The 27,119-nt window shown below is 38.6% G+C and overlaps 2 long non-coding RNA genes across 4 annotated transcripts in view; one reads left to right on the top strand and one right to left on the bottom strand.

Moving 5' to 3' along the window:
* Window positions 1-3,549: 3,549 nt before the first annotated feature.
* The window catches only part of LOC110120135, a 29,406-nt gene continuing 5,836 nt past the window's right edge, over window positions 3,550-27,119 (top strand). The window contains exons 1-2 of one of the 3 annotated variants that reach the window (XR_007227721.1): window positions 3,550-3,717; window positions 26,839-27,086. This is a non-coding gene — a long non-coding RNA (uncharacterized LOC110120135). Of the gene's footprint in view, window positions 3,718-17,203; window positions 27,087-27,119 lie in introns of those variants that run through there. The other 2 variants (XR_002308759.2, XR_007227720.1) reach the window with 2 other exon arrangements.
* LOC125387169 lies at window positions 13,469-16,965 on the bottom strand. The gene is made up of 2 exons (XR_007227722.1): window positions 15,713-16,965; window positions 13,469-15,474 (listed from the first exon to the last, which is right to left on the bottom strand). It is a non-coding gene; the product is annotated as an uncharacterized LOC125387169 (long non-coding RNA).

The raw sequence follows: 27,119 nt of genomic DNA, 5'->3' as shown, positions 1-27,119 counted from the left end.
AGTTTCGTATCTCGGTAATTTGTTTATCGCATGGAATTGCCTTTAGCTTGGTCGAGTCTTAAACGGATTACATAATTACATTCTCTTCGTCGTCGAAAGAAAAGATTAGACGAACAATACGTGAATGAAGCAGGATAATTTCGAGTTGCGTAATAATCATCGTAATAATCGTCGCAAACGTTCCGTTTCGTTGCAACGGTTGTAAAAATTGTAGGTGCAAATTCAAATTGCTCGATGTCGGCACTCGTAAGTTATAGAGTAATTCGTTTCTCCGCACCTATGAATTCGAATGTTTATTGTTCCTAACAGATATTACACGCGCGTGATCGATGCTGATACCGTAGAAAAATTGACTCGATACGAGAGCAACGAATTAAAGATGTAGAGTGAAATTCTTTCACATTCGTTTCATCGAGTTACATGTTTGTTTTTACAATTGCTTTATATCCTATATCGCTAAACTACTCTCCAATATGAATACCTTTATTTGATAGAATCAGTGTACATATATATAATACACGTAATAATACATACAGTACAATATCAAAGTAATTATCAACTGATCAACCTTTCGAATTGCAATGTAATTTTTCAGAAATTATCCACGCACGTTTAATAAGGTTTGTATTCGTGAAATTTGTATAACACTTACATATCAGCTTCGCCCTTTCATGTAACTTGGCTGCTTTAAGGGAACCGTGAAGATGCAGTAAAACGGGAGAGGAAGAAAATAGTGAGTTTTGCAGCGTGTTTATAGTAGATAAATAATTCGAAGACAAGCTTGCCAATTAGGCAGGGTTTGCCGATTCTTGAAGAACCGAAGAATGTATTCCGACATTCATCGGCCGGTGCTGAATAACGATATTAAACGATGTCACGCGTCTGAATGGCGCAATTATTGTTTAAACGTATGCTTCTCCGAGCTCGGCTGTGAATCGAAGTTAGCTTCAAATTGAGCACCAACTCGATTTAGTCTGCACACAAAGGAGCGCATGCAGAAACGTAACGTTTACTTTGTACGCGTGTGCACATCGGTCGATGCGGTTTTAACATGGACTTATAGATGTATCAACGGGCAACAGAATCAAGCGTGAACGTAATAATTGTGTTATATCTACTTCGCAAGCAATTAGAAGCTGCACATCCGTAACGTGACGCTCCAATAAGTATATGCATATAATAATTGCAGAGGAATATCGTACAATTTCTCGATTACGATTGGAATCTTTTACTCGGCAATAAATGACCTTATATACATATCGTTTACCTTTTTAAACAAATGTTTTATATTGTCAAGTGCTTCGAAGCAGGATATTTCTTAATTAATGCTCTCCATATGTGTACAGAATGTTTGCGTTATTAATCATTAATTGCGAAGGTTTTTCCCGTAGCAGGAAGTGGAAGATATTTGACAAAAATAGAAAAGCACGGAATTGTACCATATTTTATAAATTATAATTTTCTCATATTAGAAACTTCGACTTCTCATTAAAAAAAAAAAAAAATACATTTTTAACAAGCTGAAAAGATATAAAAAAAACAGATATTTCAAAATATAATTCTAACTTAGTATTTAATTAGCGTTAAAAATATTCAGCTGGAAACAACTAACCGTGGCGACTGCCAGAAAACACCTCGCGACACCGAAGGAGTCAGTTGCAGATAATATGCCGGCCGAATAGATTTTTTTAATTTGCCGTATAAAACTTTGTAAGGAGACATTTTTAATGAAAATTCTCCTAGCGAACGTGATACGTCAAATACGTATTTATCTTTCCACGTAAACAGAGATCTTTATGCATGTGAAAATGTATCGCGTTGGATATTCTAATTAAAATTCCAATCTGATATCCGAGTTCTTCTTTTGATTGGACTGGAATTACATTTTTTATCATAGAATCATAATGCGTAATTAGCTGTGATAACGAGGTGCAAACTTATGCATGGATTTAATAACACATCAGTTCTTGGCCTATTTGTTTTCACTTAACACATTTCTGAAATGGGATGTCGTAAAACCTTGGTTTCGTAATTGTCTCTCTACTCACCTGCTAGTAGTTATCTCTTTTTAATTGCTTTCTGTTTGATTTCTAAACTTTGTATATGATTATATTCCGAACAAACTCGATGTTGCAAATTACTGGAAATATTTGCTTACATTAATTTTCCTATTAGCAAGTGTCGGCTACGTTTAGAACGATGTACCTTCTTATATATGTTGTTCCACGAATAAAGCGTATAATGTACGTAGTCAGTACACGGGAAGAAAGAATAACATCGATTAAGATGCTCGAATAACGCGAAATAGAAGACTCGGATTGCCAAGGAAGAAATTTACATATTTAATTGGATTTAAATAAAAAGGTAGACCATTCGGATAATTATGTTGCGAAATCGGAAGATGATAATGTCAACGCAAGATCGTCCTAAGCATGCTCGAACGAGACGAACATCTTCCTAAACTAATTGTTCGATTAAGCCAAGCCAGTTCCTTCGTCGAAACCGCGAAGACCATTAATTGCTGCATCGACCAGCCCGCGGCTTCGTATCTCTACGTCGACCTCGCCGAGAACGCGTTTTCCGCCTTCTCGACGTCGATTTCCCATGGAACTCCGTACGCCGTAGATCGCGATCGGATGTAAATCGTACGAAAGGAAGAAGATTCGATCGATACATCGACCGACGAAACAGATCGTTTTATGGGTCTACGATTCACGGCGTTCTTTCTGCATCGACGTCGTTGTCCAGCAGAAAGTAAATCGCTCGAGAGTTCCCTCCGCTAAATCGTTTCTGTCTATCCCATTTTGATTTTTGCCGCGAATCGAGAATATCGACGCTGTAAACGGAGTCATAGATGGTACGATTTACGCGCTTTCACGAGAAATACGTCCGTGTATTTTTGTATCTCGTTGCTTTCGCTGGCACAATGGAACCTCCTAGTGTTCGGAGCAAAACTTTTGGCACGGGCTGTTTTTTATGCAACGCGTTTCTCAAAAATAGGACAGACGGAAGAAACGAAAATGTATTTTTTCAAAGAATGGTCTTTTCAATAGTCAATCTTCTATGGCCATAGGCGGCAAAGTAGTTCGACGTTTGTACAGATTGATTCCTTCCGTGGCGAAAAACCGATCAAATTCGTTCGCTGGAAAAGAAGAGATTGACAGAAATCTCTTCTCGACTCGACGTAAACTTAATCTTTCCTTGTGTTTGATTATATCTCCGTAGAGACACGTTCCTCGATCGGCAAAAACAATCGACTTGATTCACAAAAATCAACGACGGACACTCGACGACGAGGCAGAGACATCTTACGCTTTATTTTCTGTACGTCTTTATGACGCTTTTACAACGCTGTGCAGCACGAGCGCCGAAAGCGATCACGACGAACGCGTCGAGCCGCTAGAAATTCACGGTCTTCGATCGCAAATCAGCAAACTTCTGGCGAATAGCACACAATTAATTTTAGAGCTACGCGACGAACTGGTAGCCTCTTTGCCAGTACGATGATCGTGTCCGTGCCACGGTCCTTTGCTTACGTAACTATGTAACATTACGTCGACGTAATTATATAATGGCACGATATATTCCAAAGGCCAAAGTTGGATCGATGTCTTCGCTCGTGCACAGCCATCGTAAGACACTTGCTAGGTCCTGTACCAGTCGACTTCTTCGTATCCATCGGGCGACTACGATCGATCGGAATCGTTCGTAGCCACCGTGAGTACGGTCGTCAACGATTCGTCGAATTATAATTTTTGAGGTCGCACGATCCATCGTCCATCGACTCAGACTCGGTGAAAAGATTCTCTAGGAAACATCGAACGTTTGCACGTTACGAGACAAACTCGACGCGCGTGTACACGGCAAAGAATGGCTGGTGCGAAAAGTGAGGCAAAACGTGGCCGTTTCGTGGAACTTGGCTTTACCGAGAGTTTCGCTGAAATGTTACTTCGATTAGATCGAAGTTTCCAAACGGGACGCGTCGTAGCATCGTTTTTGCAGGTTTTACAAAATAATTGGCGGGAACCACAGTGGCTGGATGACTTGATCGTGTTATACGTTGCATCTTTTTTAACCGTGCGTTGCGTAACGTCCTCGAAACGACGTGGTAGTGTGTTACGTGGTTTCAGTAAATTTAAAAGCCAGGATCGATGAATGAAGCGCACGCCTCCTGTGTTCGTATTTCTATCGCCGCGTCGTCGATTGGGTGGATAGAAACAGAATAAACGGGAATTTGCGTCACGTGAAACGGAGCTGCAGATATTTTCCATTGTATTCAGCTTTGTGAAGTATAAACGTTTAGATACTTGGGATCGGTATTAGTGCAGCTACTTCTTATTCGTTTTTTATCCTTCAATTTATTCAATTTATTCAAAGACACTTTTATTTAAACGTTTCTCGGAACACCGTGTGCAAAGCCTCGTATCAATCAGCGTACACGTGTATATTTTCAGTGGTCATCGAACACAAAAGTGAAACGTGGATCATTTGCATTGCACAAACTTTATAGCACACGAACAACGAAATATTTTCAATCGGTATTACCACCATTTCTTCTTTTCATTTTTATTCAAAATCGTTTTTCGCTATACTCGCGTTATTCGTATTCCGGTTAATCCATTCGTTCATACACGTAATAGTAATATCCTCTGGAATATCGGGCGAAAAATTAAATATTGCTTGTATACGAGGTGTTTCAAGCGAAACGTCTAATTACAAAAATAACAAGTCGATAAATAAATTGTCTATGATTATTCGTGGACGTTCGACCGACTTGCGCGGCATTTACAAGTACTCAAAGCAACGAGCGGAAATGGCAGCGAGGGCAATGACAACGAATCGCCTAAACGGGTATTAACCTCGTCGAAGGTATCGTGTAACGAACTAACGTCAATTTTTGCTTAGACGCACGAGTTACTTGCGTCCATTAGAATGCGTATGATGTTCAAGGACGAGGTGAGTTCGTCGACACGATGTAACTGTATCGTGTCATTTGTTGAGATTAGACGACGGAACCCTTCTTTTTTTACAAGCGATGCCACGAATTCTTTATGATCGTATATAATTAACGATTGAAATATTCTGTTAAAATCGTATTTTTCGTCGTCATGAAGGAACAAGCAAATACGTTTAACTCGTAAGCTAATCGTAATATATTTCTTCTTCTATGGTTTAACGTTAATCATTTCGCGTTGTAGAAATCCAGCTATTCTTGTATCGTTTCTCAAACGTTTTATTTCATTTTTAATGAGTTTGCCGCGTGATAGAAAAGGATACAAGGCACGATCATGTTAGAAGCCATTAAACTCGTACCCTTTTGTTAGGAAAGATAGGCAAACTTTTATCGAAAAGAAAATGTAATTTCCAATAGCAGACTACGTAAAGGGAATTTCTGCATCGTGTCTGCGGAGTACTATACAACTTCGGTTGATAGAAGTAGTTGTTAAGAATAAATAGAACGTGTCGTCGCTTCCGAACCCTATGAACGTTATTGAGTCGGTTCAGCGCGTTCATCCTTGATCCGCATCGTCGTTCTTGTGTAACAAATCCAAGCTAATCTTGAGGTTCATACAGGTGTAAGATGTCTACCGAAGGTCAAAGTGGGGTTTCGGAAATTTGATTTGACCTGACATCCAGCACTCTGTTCTTTTTATCGACTAAACGCATAATATAAATCATAACGTAAACACGTAACGTGATCGCGCACAAACAATTTTATAAACATGGTGCCTGTCGTAGATATCGAATTTTTATCTCGTCGTAGTATCGTACGACTCACGATTATAATTTTTCCTCCATCGAATTTCCCCTAACGTTATTGAAATTTGTCTTCTATTGGAAACGCACCGATGCTATTTCTTAGGCGTATCACTCGGTATACGATGGAAAAATTAATATTAACGTTACGACCGACGTTTCCGTTGCTACGAATCGTTATAACGACGTCCGTGTATTCTTTATTAAACTGATGAAACGACGATATTAAATTACCACGAAACAATGTAACAATAAACGTTCGATCGACATGGTACGTTCTTCGTTCTGACGTATCCACACGAATATGAATCATTTTTTTGTAAAACAGTTACCCGGAGAAGGGCGATACGTTCATGATGGAACGACAAAACATCGTCGAATAGAAATGAAGCTTACATTCGTCATTTTATCAGAGTATGGGATTTTATACGGGACGTTGCTTGTAACATATGTGGGTCAGTACAGTACGTAGAGAATGAGAGTTTGATGTATGAGCCACGTGTCAGAAATAGACATGTTGCTCCAGAGAAGATGGATATTCCCTCAAACGACGGATATTCTTTTTTAACAAGCAAAAAAAAAAAGGAAAAGGGAGAAAGAGAGAGAGAGAGAGAGAGAGAGAGAAAAGCAGAAATAGAAGGATACGAAGACAAAAAACGACGAAACTCAAAACGCATCTTCGTTAGAGGGTGTTTACCTATAGTTTGCAGAACGTGCTCGTAAATCGAGTTGCAACTATTGATTGTCGATACCGTCCGATTGTTTCAGTTTACGTGAGTACAATGGAGGTGACGAGCTTTTCGATGACCCCGCAAGCTTCCAACTTGATTTCTTTTTTATGTTTTATAGTTGACTACCGTTTAACGTTTCAAGAGGACTCGATCGTTTTCTGTTAAATCGTTTCTATTCTTTCAGCTCTTTATGAATCCGTCTCGTCGAATTTTATTTGTTCGCGTAAATATCGTTCGTCGTTCAAGAATAACGAAGGCCGAAAAAGACACTTGAAAATACGACGCGCAACACGCTGGAAATGATCAATAGAAAATTGAAAGTATCCGTTACACTACTATGAGATAGAGACGCAGATATGTACATATTTTTGCATTGTATTCGTAATCAGTGTCGTCAAGTATAAACATCGAATGCTTTGAATCGGTATCAATGCAGCTACTTCCTTTTTTATGTGCTTTTTTACTCCTATTCAAACACATTCGCATTGTTCGTATTCAAATCCACATAATATACATACGTATTTATAGGAGTTGTAACGTTGCGGTGTAAGGTGACTTCCAAATATTATTAACACGAACGATAGTCAATAATTACTTTTGCTCGTTCTGAAATGTCACGGTATTTGTGTGCACAGTCGTGTCATCTCGAGATGCAAGTTACTCGAATATAACGACTTACTAAACACGTAGTGTGTGTCTTCTTCTTGTCGAGTTGGTATATGGATTTTACTATGATGTTTAAGAAAACATTGTTAAGATGCTTTGCGCGAGCAACGAGAGACGTACTAACGTCTGTTGAGAACGTTTCAGAAATACTTGAAAGAAGGATCTAACGAAATAAACAGACCTTTGGTATAGAGAGGCTAAAGTATAGAGACAAGGCAACGCATCGTCCATTTACAACACGTTATCTTTGATAATCGATTTTTCTGGAATTTTTCATTCCACCTGTCGTAGCTGAATAGAACAACACGTACGAGCAAACAACGTATAAATAGATATTCTACATCTTTTTTCTCCTTTGCCGTACTAAATAAGAATAAACGCCTTAACTCCAACATAAAATAATCTCGTTATAATTGTACTTTCCTCTATAATCCCACGGTTTTCAGTTTTATTAATATACACATAGTTGCATACTGAACCGTGTACTACGAACGATGAAATCAACTTTAATACAGGGTGTTATCTGAATGATATCGTAGCGCAAAAATATACAGATATACATTCATCTAAAAACGTAGGATTGCGTAATAAGAATTATAAATTGTAATAAAATATCGCTATTCTCGAGTCACAGAGTCGCCAAAGAGGAGACGACCGATAATAAATAGAACATTCTCATTCAGATTCGGCACGGCAGACTTTGCACTCTGCGTCGAAGAAATCGTCGGATGGCGGTTTCGTCGTTCGCTTGCCCCCCGACTTTGTTCGTTTTCGTTAAAAATAGTCGTGAAGCGGAGCGTAAATAGAATCGGGAATACATTGTCGGACAAAGTGTAGGGATACAACGTGCTTTTCGAGGCCGATAACGGGCAATTATTTTGCCGCGATCCGACAACGACGGTTTTGTTTTATCGTGACATGACGTTAGAGAAGCGCCAGTGACGTCACTGGATCCACTCAGCCGATAGACGGAAGTCACTGAAGCGATAAACATATTTATTAAGTGTGTTAAGAGGGGACCTTTGGCGCAACCCGAGGCGTTCTTGCGCTTAATGTTTGCCTCGTTATTACACTCGCGATCGGTCCGGTCCTTTTTACCTCCGGTTCAGCCTTTCGTTTGCCTTGTGAAAATTATAAAGATTTCACTGCTTCGCGCCACTCTCTTTTCTCGCTTGACGCCACTTCATCGTCGAAAATGTCAGCAAACACCTCTCTTTTGCCACAGTGGCACGTTTCGTAAATCCTGTGTTCTCTCTTGTCTCTAGCCACTTCACTGCCACTGTTACACGCAAGCTTGTCGCGATTCGATACGTATTAGCTGGCTGATCGCAGAAAAGCTACTTAAACGTCAGTACGTTAGATACGTTAGAATATCTTTCTAAATGTTTTACAGCTTTCGGTTTGTATAATTTATATATTTCCGTGCGCATTTTTACGTTTCGTACGGATTATCCCGTTGGAATTTGCACAATTTCCACCTTTCGTGTTCCTTCGATTGCAATACACATACGTCTGTAGCTTTTTCCCTGAACAACGGTCTGGCATAATTTACATATGTAGCAGCTGAATTTAAGCTCGATCCGGATTGTTTTAATCGAACACCTCGCAGACATCGAATTTAGGGCGCACAGCCATAATTATAGACGCTTCGCAATTGCAGCACGCTTCGGAAAAGAAGTTTACGAATGTAGAACACGTAATTATATCGTACTCGTAATTGTTCTGGTAAGATCATTTTTCTTACGGACGCTTCGCAATTTTATCGGCTACGCGTTTACTTGAGATTTCGGGACTACCGTCGCCGCCGGTAATCCACAGCCCAGAAATTTCACTCTCATCAATTTTCATTTGGTCGTTACGCCTCGACAGCCTAATCGACCATTCGCGTGCTTTCCTATGACGAGATGTAATAAGCATCGGGTATAAGACTCCTCAGACGACTACACGATCTGTCTATCGGTTCATAAATTGTAGTCGATAACGAGACAAAAATCTATGCGCGGTTTGATGGGATGGTAAAGCCGAGGACCACGTTGTTGCTCTTGACCGACGAGGAGAAGGTAAAAAGAGCGCGCTGATGCTTTCCATTTTTCCGTGTTGCCGGTTTCTCTTATTCTTCCTCTTCCCATCTGCGTTGCTTTATTTTCATCTTGCACCAGCCAAGCGGCAAGAAAACGCGGTATTTCCCATTTCGCTTTCCGGGAATGAAGGGGAAACGGCGAAAGAAATGGAGGGTGAGTAAGGAGAAAAAGGAAAATACCCGTGAATGAAAATGAAACGAACGAAGTAAAAAAAAATGAAAACTGGTTTTTATATGTGTGCTGGGTGTAGAAAAGGGTATTGTGTCTTTGGTTTTATATTTTACCAGGATTATTTCTCTCGTTATTTCTACCTTTATCAACGGGTTTTTAGCGACGGGAAAGAGTAAAAAGGAAACGTTTGTACGAATTTATAAGCGAATACAATCGCAGAAACGAAACCTAAGCATGGATCTGTTTATTAAATTCTGATATTAAATACCACAACGAGTACCATTATCTTTTCGATATTTCATGCGATATACATTTTTGCGTGTTACGCGTATTCCGTGCATTTCCGCGTCTTTCTCATAAATGCGGTTCTCATATTCGCGGTTCAATGATAAAAGATATTTCGATCGTGAAGGATACAGATACACGTTTTCTTCGTAGAAGTGAAAACTGAAAGTACCGAATTTTTATTACACTTAGCAAACGTGAGATTGCATGAACCAGAAGATAAAGCCGCGATTATTCGGATAAACAGGTATCTCGTCGTTTATCAGGGCAAGGACATCGCCGGATATCATCGATAGCCGCGAATATCCGCTAGACCGCAAACGTATACATACACTTGGTGCGCGTTTCGCATGGCCTGTCACGTTTCGATAAGTATTCCGATGGATTTAACTGCCTCTGTGTGAATTGACATTCGATATAGTTACGATAGGATCCGTAACAGACGTGTGGTATCGTTATACGTATTTGATTTTATTTTGTATACCGACGCTTGAAAACGGATTTAGATCGCATAGGTTAACACGTTTGTTGAAATTCATCGAAACAGTTTGCAAACGGGACTATTCTCATCACGATCCGAGAGATAATATTTTTCTCGTTTTGTTCTTTTTCGCAGAAAAGATCTGTTTCCCTGATGTTGATCAACGTAACATTCGTGTTTGAAACACGGCTGTTTGAAATATTCTATCGGATACGATTACGGAACTATCGACTCGTAAGAGATTTTCATAGAAATGGTTTATCGCGAATTTTATTTTCCTTTAAACGTACAGCCAAAGATTAAAGTCTACGATAAGTTATCTATTTGCATCGCATATTTTACGCTCGACTGATAATTAATCGTAAAGTTCATTCTTGGAAGTAATGTTAATCATCGGAGGAAACGCCTTTTCTTTTACTTGATATTAATCTATTATATATTATTATTACGTATTTAAATTTATCGATTAACATTTTTTCGCATAACTGTACGACTGCTTCTTCGTCGAGGTACCTAGCAACCGTTGATGCCGATTTCGTGCAATTTGTTTACACGTTGCCGAATTTTTCTTCAACTTTGCGCACGCTCAACGAATCTACACGTATATATGTCAATATAAATACCGGTATAAATTTGTTCCAGTAAATCGCAGTCCATCGTACGATCCTTACACGATGAACCATCTCCTACCACTTTCTTCCTTCGCAGTAAATACATATATAACATTAGCTAGTTGAATTCACGAACGTAGCAGTTTCCACTGTTTCGCTTGAAAATATTTTAAGCATCGAATTCGTGTGTTCGAAATTCGAATTAATCAAAGTCACAGACGCTGTCTCATCCCACGCGGTATCTGGCAGCGCGGGAAATAGATTTATCCGTACAGGAAACTAAATTCGGTCGGGCAGTCCGGTACAAGGACCGCAAAACGTATCTTGCCCTAGTCCTAACACCCGAGACCTAGTTGGCCAAGTTGTCCACGTTTCGTCCTACCAGAAACATACGAAATTGTCAACCGACGAGAACATAGATATAGAGATGGGTTAGGATGAACGAAAGCAGTGACCGAAGAACCGGCGGAAACCATGCGAGTACACGTATATGCGTTATCTTTGTCTGGTGGATCTGTTTCTCCTTCGTATGGAATCTATTCGTTTGTTCGTCGTGTGGTTTGCGTAAGTAGGGAGAGGAATACGACGATCATGGTCGTTTCCTTTGCAGCGGAAAATTTTAAGTATTCCTCCACGATGCCTCGTAGCCTCGTTCGGGTTTCCGATACGTTCAAGTGTACTTCTTGGAAGTTTCTGAACAACGATGGTGTTTCTCAGCCGTTCAGCTTTTGTCCTTTTTTGCGTTTATCTAATCCTTTCGTCATCGCGATAACATTTTTCTAAAATTTTCTCAAAATACAGAAGTTGGATTAAGCGAATACTCGTATGTCGTAAACGCTTTGCAGCTATTTTCTTCGAAGTTTCACGAGGAAGACGGATGATAAATTTGTCACTATTTTTAGTACAAAGTAGTGGCCGTAGGCTGTTAATTCGCAACACATTATACACGTAATCCTTCGCGATACTCTGATCTTCTACGCTAAATTGTTTTGATGAAAAACAAGGCAACGTCACTATTCTCAGCTGAACGTGGTGATTAATTTATCGCCATTGTCCATGACGACATTTCGTTGGCGCATTACGCATATGTTTAGTTCTTTTATTCTCTTATAGTTTTTTTATTCTTTCACATCTTATAATTCCTTTCGAACAAGAAAAATAAGTTTTTACATCTTCCGGAAGAGACGTTTATTTGTAATTACGATTTCTAAATATTTTTAACAGCTTATCCGAGCTTGACAACTTTTACGAAAAACGTCGTTTCTTATAGATAACTTTTTGTATTTCATGTACAGTCGAATATCACATAGACGCAGACGATCTTTCCATCGAGGAAGCGTCTATCGATCGGTCTATCAGATTTACTGGCTGAGTTCTTCTCTGCATACGTTAATTACACAAGTTGCTAGTCAGTGAGCTGCTGCGAACTTCAATTCTGTTTTTATAATTCGTGGCCGTTTTAATTATTTCTTTGTAGGCAAAAATTAAATGCGCGACGATTGTCCGATTGAAAATTAAAACGGGGGTAGTTTGAGTGGTCGTCGTTAGACGTGGATACGCGGTGACAAACGAAAAGGTAGACGGACCGTGGCGTGGTAAATATTCCGTAATCTTTGCCAGATTTTCCGAGTTCACCCTCCTTTGGTTTTCCCTCTCCACATCTCTCTCTCCCTACTCTGGCCATTTCTTTAGACGTTTAAGCTTCCGCGATGCACTTCAAGGTCTCGTCTCCGTTTATTCGTCGCTCTGGTTCCTGCGTTCTGCACGTGTTATTATCGTGTTTCTCTTCGTCATGCAACGTATTATAGCCGTTTGAAATGATATTTAAACGGGAAGACGGCTCGCCAAATCCCCATAACGAGGACCCTCACGGGACTACGTCACGTTATGTTACGTGCAAGCGGGCTTTGCTCGTGCTTACTACGCCTACGGACATTTATTTCAGGCCACCTTAGAATTCGCCACGGCGACGACACGAGGGCAGTGATTTCGTTCGGAAAGGTCGATCGCGAATTTCCTTGGATTTTATAAATATTTCAATCACGTTGATCAATAACCACGAGACCGCTCGATCGCGTTTTAATGCCACCTATCAGATAAATTCCAAGCAGGAAAATTACAGCGAAATGGACCACCGCCAGACGAATAAATCAACGAATTTTAAGCGTGGTTTTGCACGCGTGTTTCCTTTCGAACGAACGATTTGGAAACTGGTTATTCCTTTATCGACAAGACTTTTTGCCTTTCTGGCATCCGACATCTTTGACTTTTCGTAAAAAAATTAATATTAATAATTACGTTACTTACGATACGAACAATCAGCGATTTTATCAGGTGTCTCAAATTCTTTATTAGAGCGCTAATGCTTTCTTTCCAACAAGTTTTACGTATATGTGTATATATCTTCTCTAAAGTTCAATCGTAATTTGAGTCAAATGTTATTTGAATCCGAGCTGCGTATCTATATTATCGCTATCTTTTGCAGTAACCGATTGATTCATCGTGTCGTTTCATGGACGTAACGAAAAACATAATTTTCAACGGGCGTTTTGTTCCGTTGTCATAGCGATGGTAAATCGCCCGTAGTATCCGACGTTTTGTAAAAAGCGGCTTCCAGTCTCTCCCCTTGTGTGTCGTTTTTTTTAAAAATACACCACAATAGCGATCCTGTCTTTTTTCCTTGGGCTACGACAAATAAGTTGGTTATTTATAAGCGATGCCTGCGCTTCTCAAGGAAAATGTGTTGTGTTATTAATAAACGCGTATTCCTCCGCGAAAACTTGATAGCAAATAAAACTCGAACTTTCACATTTATCCCGCCGAGCATTATTTTCCCTTTTCATTTCGTTTCGAAGAAGATTCTTCGCGCGCCCTCGCAACAACGTCGAACGCGAAAGATACGCAATGAAATTTCTTGATAAAGTTACGAGGAATATCGAGAATACCGTCAAGAAATAACGAAGGAAAATAAATCAAATTAGTCAGTGGCTGTCATCCGTTTGATAAAGTAATATTTTCATTAAATGGCTAATTTATACATACAACGCGTTTAGATTTTTAAATATTCCAAGAGCTCTCTCCGTAGTGGCATAAGAATATTCTAATTGTACTAATATAACTTCGAGTCCGCTATAAATTGTCGTATAAATTCTTTGATTTCCTCAATTTAAGAAACCCAACTATTTCGAATAAATAGTATGAAAATGCACGTATATTAACGTTGTTGATTTTATTAGAAATGTTCGATAAACAAGTGGTTCGTTATATATAAAGCTCACTCGCCATCCTTTAACAGAGTAAATATGTTTTACATTGATTATAGAAAATATTATTAATAGAAGATAATCTGAGTAGAGAGAGAGGGAGAGATAGAAGGAGGTAGCAATAATTTCGCGTACTTACAATTTATTCTACGCGATATAACAGTTTCAGAAGACATCGATGAACATTACGGTTTACGACTATTCGAACGAACTTAGTCAATTTCTTTTGGAAACATCCAATCGTTTTGTATGGTATTGTACATGCTCTGATTCCGAATATAATTCACTTTTTCTCCCAATAACCTTTCCAGTGAACTTGGAATCTTATCAATATCGAAGCGTGGAGTTACCCCGAGGCAATCTGTCCTCTTCGAAAATACAGCGCAACGAAAAAGCTCCGTCCGAACTTTAGGATACTTATTCAAGTAGAGTAAAAGCTTATAACGAACATAGATTCAGAAGTAATTTTCGAATTTACCAGATGTTAACTGAAATATTAATTTCCTTTATCATTGGACGTTGCATATGTTCTCCATTTATGTGAATACAAAGGTCCTTTATGCATACGTATGTCTGCTTGCTGACTTATAATAATCGCCGCTACTTTATCATATAAACGCTATAATCGGATGCGACGTAATTAAAACTGTAGGAAGCAGCGTAAATAAACCAGGCGCAGAGAACAACGATTTTTATACTTTACCTGATTATCTTTTTATTTTTGTCATTTTTAGTGCTTATATATGTTGTGTATTGTAGTACTCGGTGTTTAAACAGTGTACCAGATTAAGGACGTTGAAACTTCACACGCAGCTCGTGCTTAATAGGCTTCAATTTCACGAATTAAAATTAAGTATCGTTCTAAATATAAGCTTCGTTACATTTTCATCGTTATTTGCAAAAGAAGGATAATAATGTTAGTTCAATCGTGCAAGAAGACGACGATAAAAGGTTCCTTAAATGTTAGAAAGTTTGGGAAAATTGAAAGCCATAAGACGAAAATATGGCGAATTCATTTTTATTTTCTGATTTTATGTTATTCCATAGCTAAGAGGGAGTATTTTAATGTGGCACAATATGACGCTGGAAAGGGGGAAGAAGCTATTATGTGCAAAAATATGAGGCCTCGTAAAAATGGGTATTGTATCTCCGAATTTTTATTAAAGGCTAAGGACTTAAATAATATTATGACAAGCGATATTTTCAAATGAAACAATTTTATTACCACGAGAATAGTTATCGGCATATTCGATTGAAAAATTGCTTCCCTACGAAGAACGAACTATATAACTTATCGTATCTTATCACTGTGGCCTTAAATTCCGAGCATCGATTTTGTTTGCAGCGAGAATTTCATTCATTAAAGCGACTTTTCTTTCGTCTCTGAAGGTGAGCTTCTATTATGCGAAGAAAAGTACCCGTGGTAAACTGTAAATGAATTTTAGTAAGTGAAGTTAATAGGAACTTTAATCACATCGACTATTTATTCATCGATTCATCGATGCAAGTTGATATAGTTTTACCGTGTAACATATTAGTTTTAAAAAGCTAATATTATCGCGTCGTAACAAAATTACTGCAAACTATTTTGTAATTAAATATGCATCCTATAAAAAATGAACAAGAGCATCAGACTACGAGTTCTTTGAGCGGTAGTGTACCATACCGATCGTATAAAAATGGCCTTTTGCCTCCACCTCTTCTTTTCCGTTCCTTTCTCGATAGAGCATGATAAATAAGCGGTTGGTTATTTATATACGATATCTGTGATTCTTGAAGAAGATGTAGTGGTCTACACACTTCTGCCAATTTCCCTCTTGCTCCCGCTCCCTATATGTATCCTTTCCTCGCTCGTTCCTACGCCGACAACCTCGATAAAGGAGGCGAGGCGCTCCTCTGAACGTTGAGACGCCACTTCGGAAATGTACCGACCCGATCGAACGCCTATTGATTACGTACGGAAATAAAGTAAAAAGGTAGGAGGCTCCTTTTAACGCCACGGATATATGCGCCGTTCGAACGTTACCGCGTCAAGCTTCTTCGCAAGACGATCTACCTTCATCGTGCGTTCTCCACTATCGGTTTTTCGCTCTTTTCTTCTCCTATCTACAATCCCATTCTTTATTTTCTTCCTCTCTTTATTGTTATAATTTGCGTATATGGGATTTATCGTACGACGATAATCAGCACAGGTCGGTGACTTAAGTCGACACGAATATGAACACACCCAGAGACGTATCGTCGTGATGTTACTCAGCTTATGTGATTAAATCTATTTGGTAGACGTAGAAGATGTCTTTAATTTTTCGTATTCTCTCGCGATGTCCAGTAATTTCGTAGCCAGGTTGTTGGGACGAGTCTTCAGCCGTTGTTGATATAACCCGCTGTGTCTGCTGATTTCTTAGTTTACGGTGGATATACCGGTTTCTTTCTTTGTTTGTTTGTTCGGCACGTACCGATCTGTTTTCAAAACGCCTCTCAAATTTTTGTTTTGTCGTGTCTCTATCGATTTTATCGGAATTCGCGGCTGTGCTCCCCTAATCGACAGGCGTATATTTCACACGGGCTTGAAAATAGTTTCGCGTATCCTCAGTTTGTTGCAAGTTTGTCGTTAGCGTTGTTCTTAGCTGTGATTTTTTGTCGATCAACCACCAAAGTTTTCCGCCGTTCGTTCAATCGCTTTATTTTCTTGCGTTTCGGACGTGCGCTTTCCGTGATAATTTTTTGTCGAAGTATAGCAGCTGTGATAGTAATTTAATTTTACTGGAGGGCATGCTCGCTTTTTACGATGAATTTCACGCGTGTAGATTTCGTAGTATTGATTCCAGTTCTTCGTGTTTTTAGCCAATATTCTATCTCGTTGAGACGTTGTTGCAGTTTATTTGAAGTTTCACGCGAATTCCGATCGCACGCTAATACAGCCGTATCGTCGGCAAACGTAGCGGTTCAGATATTCACCGAATTGGGACTATTCGAGACTCTCGATATTTCTCGGCATCGTCTTGAACCGAATATATCGCAAATAATAATAAACTATAAATCAAGGTTCGCTTTCGAGAAATTTAACGAAGTTGTTAATTATCATCTTGTTTATAATTCATAAGTTTATTAGAAATTCTTGTCGTTGATTAGGGTTGCAGTAAAACTAATTAAAAACATCGCTCGCATGGAAGACGAGCTTTGATTTTCTTCGGAAACACGGTTACATAGTACGTGATAAGATTTTAAAGAAAACATCTCAAAGATCGCGTATGAGATATATTCGCGTATATTCAAGAAGAATGTTGAAAATGACAAAAGCGAAGAACATGTTTCTCTAAAAAGAAAAAAGAGGCAGAATATCATTTGCATTATTATCATGCGAAATTATTAATCGAATTATCGATAGTATGCATTTAAGGCACACGCATATACACCGCCAATTGCTCTTTCTTTTCGTTCCTGTTTTCTTACGTTCGTTTAATTGTAATTTTTTCTGCGTGCAACTTTTTCTATATCTTACGTTCTTTCCTATTCATAGAGTAGATTTTCGTAAACACTTTAGGTAAATATAGAACTATGTATGCTTTGCGCGGATGTATGTATTAGCAGGGCAATTTTCTGAATTGGTGGTTTGTCACCTTTGACCCGGTAACCGGGCTTCCTTTGTTTCGACGATGAAGCGAGAAAATGCGTAGGCGACATGCGTCGAAGCCAGTCAGATTGCGTGGATCGAAGTAGTAACACATTTTCTTATTCCCAAGATTCGGCTTGCACCGTTTAAATCCATCTGGAAGGGAAATGAAAATGGAAATTCACGTAAATGTTATAGAAGGGATATTATAATTGTTTCTTAAATAAATAAATTCCAACTTGCGAATAAATACTAACTCCGGATGAATCCAGCTTAGACAGCTGGGTAATCTTATACGTAAAAAGGAAAAGATATGGAGGATAGGAAAATTGAGGAATTGATATTCACGTAAAACAATGGGAAAATTTGGAAAGCTTCTTGACCCGAATATTACACGATACCGGAAAGTTATGGCCGGATAGATTTCTTTGCGTATCCCAAAGATATTCGAATCTATTACTTCAAGTGGTATTTTCTTTCACTTTGAAAGCATTTTTCATTGCTATGGTCTACCGTTTCTTATAAAAAGCATCTTTCCGAAAAAGATTTGTCCTTTAAACTCTATTCAAGCTCTATAGCTTTAATCTATCACGTCACTATCGTGTCACCATCTATTCTTCATCCGCAATACTCGGGCATAAAAAAGGACAGAATGCTTGATAAATTGTATCTCTAAAGACTAGTCCTTTTAAACTCACAAATTGGCTATTAAGGGTGGCAATTACTTTTCAAATGAAAAACTTCAGACAACGCTCTTCTACTTTAATGTAATACTAAAGTAAAATAAAGCAGTCTTTTTGTTTCCAGTATTCTGCGCGAGCAGATATGTATTTCGTTAAAACTTGTGCAACTTCTGTCGAGCAGCTTGCCAATTTCCTTTTAGACGCACCATCGACTTCTGTTTCCTTTCAAACTTTCGTCAGAAATTTTTCTTCGTTCGCCTTTTCTGTCGTGCTATAACGCGTCAGTAAAATCGCGCATACCCCGGCGAGAATGGGGTGCAAAATGTTGACGAAATGGTTGATGGAACGAACGAGATATAGAGTTAGCTGCATGTACGATTTTATACGGCTCGGTTAGAGCACGTAGGGGTATCTCAGTCGAGCAGTTTGAGTTACAGATGGTACGAGGTCCCGGGCTTGGGAAATCAATACCGTCAAAACCTCCCCTGGTCCTGTGTCACAGCTATCCCTATTCCTCGTGCCGGCTGTAAAGTCGTAGCGCCGCTCCACGCAGAATACCTTGCCTTCGATCACTTTTCTCGAGCAACGGTCGGATTTTAAAGCGAACAATCGGGAATCAGCTCGTTCTTTCTTTTTTCCTTTCCTTAACCTTGCCAGCTTGTTCGACGTACACGCGTAGGTTTCTTTATACATCTCTGTTCCTTTGTATCGGATTGGTTCGTAAGTTGGTGGGATTTTGCCCGCGTACGATTATCTGATACATCGTAATGGGAAAATTTATTCCGGCAATTTATACCGGGAATACGTGATTTGTAAAATTTCGTTAAATTCTTAATTTCAATCTTTTTTGGATCGATCGTGCTATAAGATGCAGGATGGCTGCATTCGTTTCAAATGAAATAACGCGTCTTTTGTCCGATATTCCTGGCTATTAAAGTCTTTGGTAATTCGCCAGAATAACTTCGATACCGACACGATCTTCGCTATTTAGGAAGAATCATGAATATTTGAAATGCCGTCGCCTTCAAACGCCGGCTCTTTGAAGATCGTCTTCGATCATTCGGAGATTCGACTCGTCGAGAAACTGTCACGGATCTAAATACCACTCCGTGAGCTTCAAGGCTATTAAATTACGTTACCGCCAATCCGAATTTACGGCGCGTTATTGAATAAGCTGCAGATGATACGCGGTAATCCGGCGCACGATCGAAGTTTATATTTAACACGGGAACAGCGAACGTATCGATAGGCATTAAATTTAATAAATACATATCAGTAACATAGATAGCATTTGGTATTATGGTGCTCGCCACGGATCATCCAGTGTATCGTCATTATCGTTCGCAGTGACACGGTAACCCGTATGGCCCAGTGTATCTCGGCTAAAGATCGATTTACATCGAACCGAATACGTCGATGGATTTGCAATCGCGACTATTAAATTTTTAATGAAACCGAGCGCGCCGGCTACTGTCGTTTAATTAAACAGGTGGATCGCGCGAGAAACGACGAGCACCGTGTAGTCTAGCGAGAGATGTTCGACGAACAAACGCCGCTAACAGAATCTTCGTGGCTGCCTCGAAATATCGATCTCCATTATCTGTCAATCAACGTCGCCGATCAGTAAATGGGAAACACGTTACATGCGTGCACACGTTGATTCGTCGCGATGCTTACAGAGATTCCCTTGTTCGCTGATTTTCCTACTCGTTTCCCGATAAGATCTATATAATTACCCTTTCTAAGGTAGACAGCGGTTGAACACGAGCGATAAAAGTAAAAAATATCTTTCGCGAAAAATACCTTTTCTTCCGACCGTGTCCATAAATCACGTAGATCTAAAATAAAATAAATATTATCTTACCGCTTTTGAAATTCTCTCTTGGACTCTTGAAATTCCCCCTACCGATAGACCTCTATTTTTAGAATTCATCCCCTATACGTCGTGTTGCGAATAAAATTATATGTTTTCCCTTTGAATTATTAATCTCGTACAGTATTCGTGATTTCTTGCTATAAGGCAATTTGTAATTCTTGCTATTTCGTAAAGAAACGAATAATTGCAGGTATTGTTGTCAACCATCGACTACGACGATGTACAGTGTTTCTATTTTTAATAAATTATCGACTAGTCGCGCACCATCGTCATATTTAGAAACGTTTGAGTTTGATAAGTGCGACGCTATCGATTCGAGTAATTTCTAGAGTATCGTAAGGCTTGTGTGTAAAATGATTATTTGTATACTTATTGGCAAATATTTTCTTATCATTTATCTTAAGTATTCCTACGAAGTAGTCTAACGGATATTTTATCGTTTCTTTTATCGAATTGTAAAGTGGAATTATGAAGTGGATCGATGTTTGCTATCTTTAAGTCCTTTAGTCCAGACAACATAAGTGTGATCGAAGTATTATCGAAATATTTTTAAGAATTTGGAATTAACGTGAATCGTGTAGAAGAACGTGTATAACTTTACTCTTGAGTATTTGCAATAGATTAAGTAGATGTGCGTGAGATAACGATCGTAAATCATAATTTTAATGTGTCATTTAAACGCTAGAAATATGTTCGGTTGTTTAATAATATTCAATAAAGGCAAATAAATTAAGCACGTTGTTATATTTATCGTCGAACGATTAATCTGCCATTAACCAATTAAGCATACTCTTTAACAGTACACATGTTTATAATAGAACGATATATAGTGCAATTCAATGTTCTATTCATGTAAATTAATTACTTGCGGTTTTAATTAATCAAATAGAATCGATTGTTTCTGTCCTACGTACCGAGCATCTGGCGTATATCGAATAAAATGATATTCGAAGTGATTAATTGATATTGCCATGTACAGTGAGTGTATTATAGAATTTTCATTTAAAGATATAAAAATATAAGAGATAAATATAAAAATACCACCCATTGTTTCACGTTTAAACGATTTCTACATAATTTTTCTGCTAATAATTTCACAACTTTTTAAAAACAGAAACAACGTGAAACGAAATTATCGGATATTAGGTACATACCTTTACCGCTTTTATCGAATATCACACCTTAGAACTTATTTTCATGAAATGAACAAACTTCAAACGTAGTCGTCGTTCTTGCCTTGAGAAACTTACGGATACGTTAGAAGATCCGTTAGGACGATAAAATGATAAATGGTAAGGTGTTCCAGATTTTTCGTAATCGTGGTATCGATAAATCAGTTTGTCGGAGATGGATGAATTTGAAAGAAATATATATTAGTCAGCAAGTATTAATCGTTCTTACGTAAAAGCAGATTTAATGGAAAAAACAATTTCGTTAATATAGCGATGTGTCTCGAAACGCGATACGCAAACGGCATCTAACTGACGTAAATGGTATGCAAACTAAATACGATACGTTTACGTCCATCAATGTTTATTAGTATGTTGTTCTTCTATATCTGAATCGAAGCTGCAATGAAACATAGATTTTAATTAGAATACATTTACCAATAGATTGAACAGCTTTCACGGAAGAATATTGCTAGATAGATCATTATCGGATTTAATATTCCTCTTTAATTTCAATATCTATAGCCGTATCGTTATTGTAATCTTATTGAACGTTGCTATCGAAACATTTATTGTTTAAAACTCGGCAAACCGTTTAAGCTGGTTTATAAGTCAACGATGACGGAGAAAATTATTTATTCATAACTTCTGATACTTTTCACGTGGATAGAGACGAGTTAATCGGTCTTGGTTCATGGACGAGTAAAATAACGATGCTTCATTACCGATTAATTTATACCAAAATATTTTCTCAGGGATAATCAGCGAATTAAAGGAAGTTGTACAAGATATTCCTAGCCATAATTAAGCCGTTGAATTATTCACGGCGATATTCATCGAGCCTTATCTATGATAAAATTATTACCGTTATGATGGAATTAATTTTATCTCGCTTCGACAATTTTTTTTCAACCCTTTTGAGTTAAATGCCTTTCTTTTTTTTTTTTAGCAGTTACCAATAATACAAACACATTTGTCGAGTGGTTTTATGGAAAGAGACAAAACGTATTAAAATAAGACACGAGAAGATATTTGAACTTTGAAGGTTTGGTCCTTTTCGAGTCATCTCGCGTTTGCATGTAACTAAAAACTAATTTTTGTAGGGTAAAATAATTTTCGATTTTACGTCGGAAATCGACCACCTGTGTCCCATCGACGTTTTGTTATTTTCCAATACGACTGTGTTCTGCGCTACGTGTTTCAGGGATGAGGAAGACGATAGTAAAGTTGTAGAGTACAACGACTCGAGGAAAATGTAACGACTCTGTGAGAAGTTCGTATTGTCTGGACGAGTACCTCTATGGTTTCCTCGTGGAAGGAAATACGTAGAAAGATACGACCCATCGTAAAAGGTAAATGAATTTAAGCATGAAAAATATAAATTTCAAGCATCTCGATGGCGCTGCAAACTTTCCTACACACACGTTGCTCTAAATTAAAAGAAAATTATAAGGAACGACCGGAAAAGACGAATCGCGTCTACTTGCTATTCTTTCGTTTTACCAATATCTTGAACTTGAGGTGATTTATTTATTCAGCGATTCATCATTTTCATTCGATTTTTATATCGGTGTTACGCGCAAGTACGTCGCGTTATATTACGTTCGTAAGAAGTAAAACTGATAAATGAGAATTGAATTATTATTAAATTTCAAGTTGGTTATTTTCGCTTGGAAATTTACTTGTACAATGATGTAATTATAAAATGCAAAGTTGGCAGTTTTTTCTTTGAAGGTAAATGAAATATAATTTCAAGCGAGAATACCGGTATTTTTTCCTTTGGGAAAGTGTAATTTTATCTCGCTTAATCCAGACTTCCTCGAAGTTCAATCTCCTGCCCTAATTTACTTTGCCGGCGCTTATGCTTTTCTTTAGCGGCGTAATCCTTGTTTTCGTGACGTTCCACGATATAACTTTAGTAATGGAGGGCAATTTAGAATAGCCGACGATTGTTTTCGCAAGTATTTCAACGATATTCGATTCCTTTTTATTTATTAGGCGATTTATTTATTACGTTTTTTTTTTTTTACGGGGAAACCAATTTCTTTGGCAAACTCATTACGAGCTTCCACGGCGCTGACCTAATTTTTCCTTTACAATAATTCTGCGGTGTTTCCTCGAGAAATTAATATTTTTTCAGAGATCATTGCAAATTTGATCTTTTACATTATTTCCGATTATTTTGCAATTTTTAGATATTCGCGTTATATCCGCGAGTGTGATAAAAATTTGCTTTAGTTTATAACAAGAAGGAGAAAGACGAGAAAAGCCGTTAATGCTTCAAGGCCATTGTTATAGTTTAAGAGTAGAATATAAAGATTCTCTGATCTTTCAACATCCGCTGTATAATTTACAAAGTGGGGAAAAGAAGGCGCAAGGTACTAGATTCCCCAGATATTTCCATATGACCGGAGAACAGAAGAAAGAGAGTCGAAGGGGATAAGATTCAATTTACGTCAACTGTCTTTTGCGTTGAAAATGTAAGTTCGGTTCGCTTGGCTCGTGCGAATATATTTATCTCGCCCTCGTGTGCGTGTGCGCTTGAAATGTCACGCAAGTGCATCCGATGTGTACGCACAAGAATTTGCTCGATGATAAAGAGGGGCTCGAGAACCTTCGAGCTTCGAGAAACGAAGGTTAATGTTAAGGATAGTAGATTGCAGCGAGTATAACATTGCGAAATGGATACGGCGTATCCACCTCGAGCGTAACATTCGTTTCTCGAAAACGCTTTTTCGAAATTTACACTCGTGTAAAAGAAATCACGTAAAATATATTAATAAACCAAGTTTCCAGTTATCGACATTCTGTATTTGAGAGACACACACACGTGTGCGACTATGCGTTCGAAGAGTTAAATAACCACGATTTCGCGAATAGCGTAGAAGCCTATAAATGCAATTAATCTGATTTTAACAAGCTTCGACGAGACGAATCACGAGCCTACTTTTTTCAAACGTCGTCGATCGTCCGATTTCTATAATTCCTCTTATTTTTCTTCTTCGTGGCGCGATCAAAGAGACAACCGATTTAGTTGGATCCACGCGCCATTCGTAATACGGCGAAGGAAATCGTATGAGAGAGAAAGAGAGAGAGAGAGAGAGAGAGAGAACCGTCATTACGAGAAATCGTCGGAGGAAATGAAATTAGATACCATGAAGGCCGTTGTTCACCATTTGTCCGTACTCTGCAGCGTTCAATGTTAATGTCTATCCTTTGCCAGAACATATATGTACACATGTACGCCGCTGTATAAGTATTTATTGGGCAAGTCTAGTCTATTCGTTTGGAGTCTGTTTTCTTAAAACCCTCTCTCCGTGACAGCGACACGATGGCGCTTCGTCATGGGACAAATTGAAATTAATTGGTAACTTAAAATAAAGTTAGCAGTATAGAGCTAGTGTACGTTCGTCGTTGGTTCAAGCTTCTTCGGACAAATGAAATTTCGTACAATGAAAGCTATTAGGTACGACATATAACGCGAATGATACTGGCAATATACGTGCGTTCGCTTTATAACTTATACCAGTTCAGTGGAATTATTTTGTAGAACTTTATTTACACCAGTTTCATCTATCGCAACGAAAGTTTAGTTTTGTACCATTTAGCGTTATCAGGCCGCAGATGGCCATTGATAGAAATTGTTAAAACGAGAATCATCATGTACGTACTACCTGAAGATCGGTATATTTGGAAAATAGGCGTTTCCATAATTTACAAGTCAAGCGGTGATTAATCGCGCATCAACTAAACGGGGAAAACCCGAATTTCATTTTCTCATTTCTTCCTTTCAAAAACTTCCGCCTGCTGTTATATCAAACGAGCTAATAAACAGACGAAACAGAAGCTGCCTGAGTAACATCATTTTCGCATCTCCAAATTCCTCCTGACTATTTACGCAAATTGAAATTATCTCAACGACGATGATTATGATTACAGGAATAATGAGGAAACAACGAATTGCTGGCCGATTTACGGTCTGTATGTCGTACAGTTTCTATATTCTGTATGTATTCGATATTCTAAATATTCCTCGATATTTCTCAAGAGTAAAGAAAATCGATAATTCAGTATGACAAGTTGCGAAATTACCTTTTGCGCGAAGAAAGGAAATATTTCTGCGAATATTTCTTTGCAACAAGTCGTATTATAAGAATATACGCAATACGTAACGTCAGAGGATTTATAATATTGCTTTTAATTCTTCAGAAGGAGTAAGGTGTTCGCTTACGATCTTGTTTTTCTCGGTAAATATATATTCTTTTGCGCGACGACATAAAGAGGAAAGACCTTTCCATTCGAACGATAGCGGGCAAACAGAATTTCTTATAAGAATAGCCTGGAGAATGTCGTCCTCGTAAAACAACAGGGAGATATCATTCTCGATTCGCATTATCGGGAAAAGAGCAAGCAGCCATGATCGTAGCGGAATTTTATGATCGTTCGTATTTTACCCAGGAAATGTCACGGCAATAATTCTGCGTGGGAAAATGTATAAATTACCCCGTTGCGCCGTAAACGCTTCTTGATAACGCGATGATTCCATTTAAGCCTCTTTATCTCATAACGCGTTATACCGATTAATCTGTCGTTTACAGATTTCGAGTGTAAATACCGCGTCAGATACGACATAAATCAGAAAAGAAGCGAACAGCGAGACTAACCCTAACGGTATTCCGGATAAAAAGCATTCGTAAGCTGTCGCTTAAGGAGTCAAACCCTTGGAATACGCGTGTCCGCGGATATTACCACTCCCACGTGATGAGTAGCAACTATGGCGTGAGAACAAGAATACTCCGGGATAGCGGTACTCGTTGATGGTGTTACGTCGTGTCAAAGGAAAATGAAACTCGCTCTTGTGCTCCTCCGTTCGCGTAGCCTCTTTCAGACCGCTCGGAAATCCTCTGCATTCCGCGAGACCGTCAATGGCCATACGCCGTGTGCTATCACGATACAGCAACGAGAAACGAGAAGCTATCGTGACAAGCGTTCGGCAAGATGAAAGAAGCACGCGGAAGGTCAAGCTCGTTAATCGCCATTTCTCGTAAATACGTGACTTTGTTGACTGGATGTTTCGGTCGTGGCTATTGAAACGGTATAAGGACGAAGAAGAACGTAAGACGAACGTACATGGTAGGTACGGTGGGTCGATAATACTATCGTAAATTTGGAAACTTTTTGGTTAAATATTTTGCTAATCTAAAAAATTTCCATCCGATCTTACCGCTATAAAAGTTTCGTAATTTGCCGAACATCGTTACTGAACAGATGCCGACGTTAAACGTTAAACGCTTTGTGGAAATGGCAAGTTTGAAGGGGGCAAGGAAATTGTTTTAAAAGCTACTTATCTCTGATAAGCTTTTCAGGTATTCTGGGTCAGGGACGGTGAATCGAGTAAGCAGACGCTTATTTCGACAAACGTATTCAACAGCCTTACCTTCTGTTCGATAGGAATGCAAAGCGAGCTTCAAAATGAACCGTCCCAGCATCAAAGTGAATCTACCGTACTGAATAATTTGCAACTTCCAGAGAAGAAGTTCGAGATCTTACGATCGCTGTTTCAGTGACAGCTAAGAGGAATGCTTTTCCACGGAGGAAGATGTTTCTTCTTGGCGGAAGAAAGCGGAAGTTGGCCATGGATGGAATTTACGAATTAATTTCGATGTAATACCAACGCTATCGATTCCGTTTCGCTACAGGTAAAACGTCAACGACGAAACAATTAAACCAAC

Source organism: Bombus terrestris, chromosome 2, assembly GCF_910591885.1.
Source record: "Bombus terrestris chromosome 2, iyBomTerr1.2, whole genome shotgun sequence".
NCBI lineage: Eukaryota > Metazoa > Arthropoda > Insecta > Hymenoptera > Apidae > Bombus > Bombus terrestris.
Note: the sequence above shows the minus strand (reverse complement) of the source record. Positions and strands in the feature narration are given on the sequence as shown.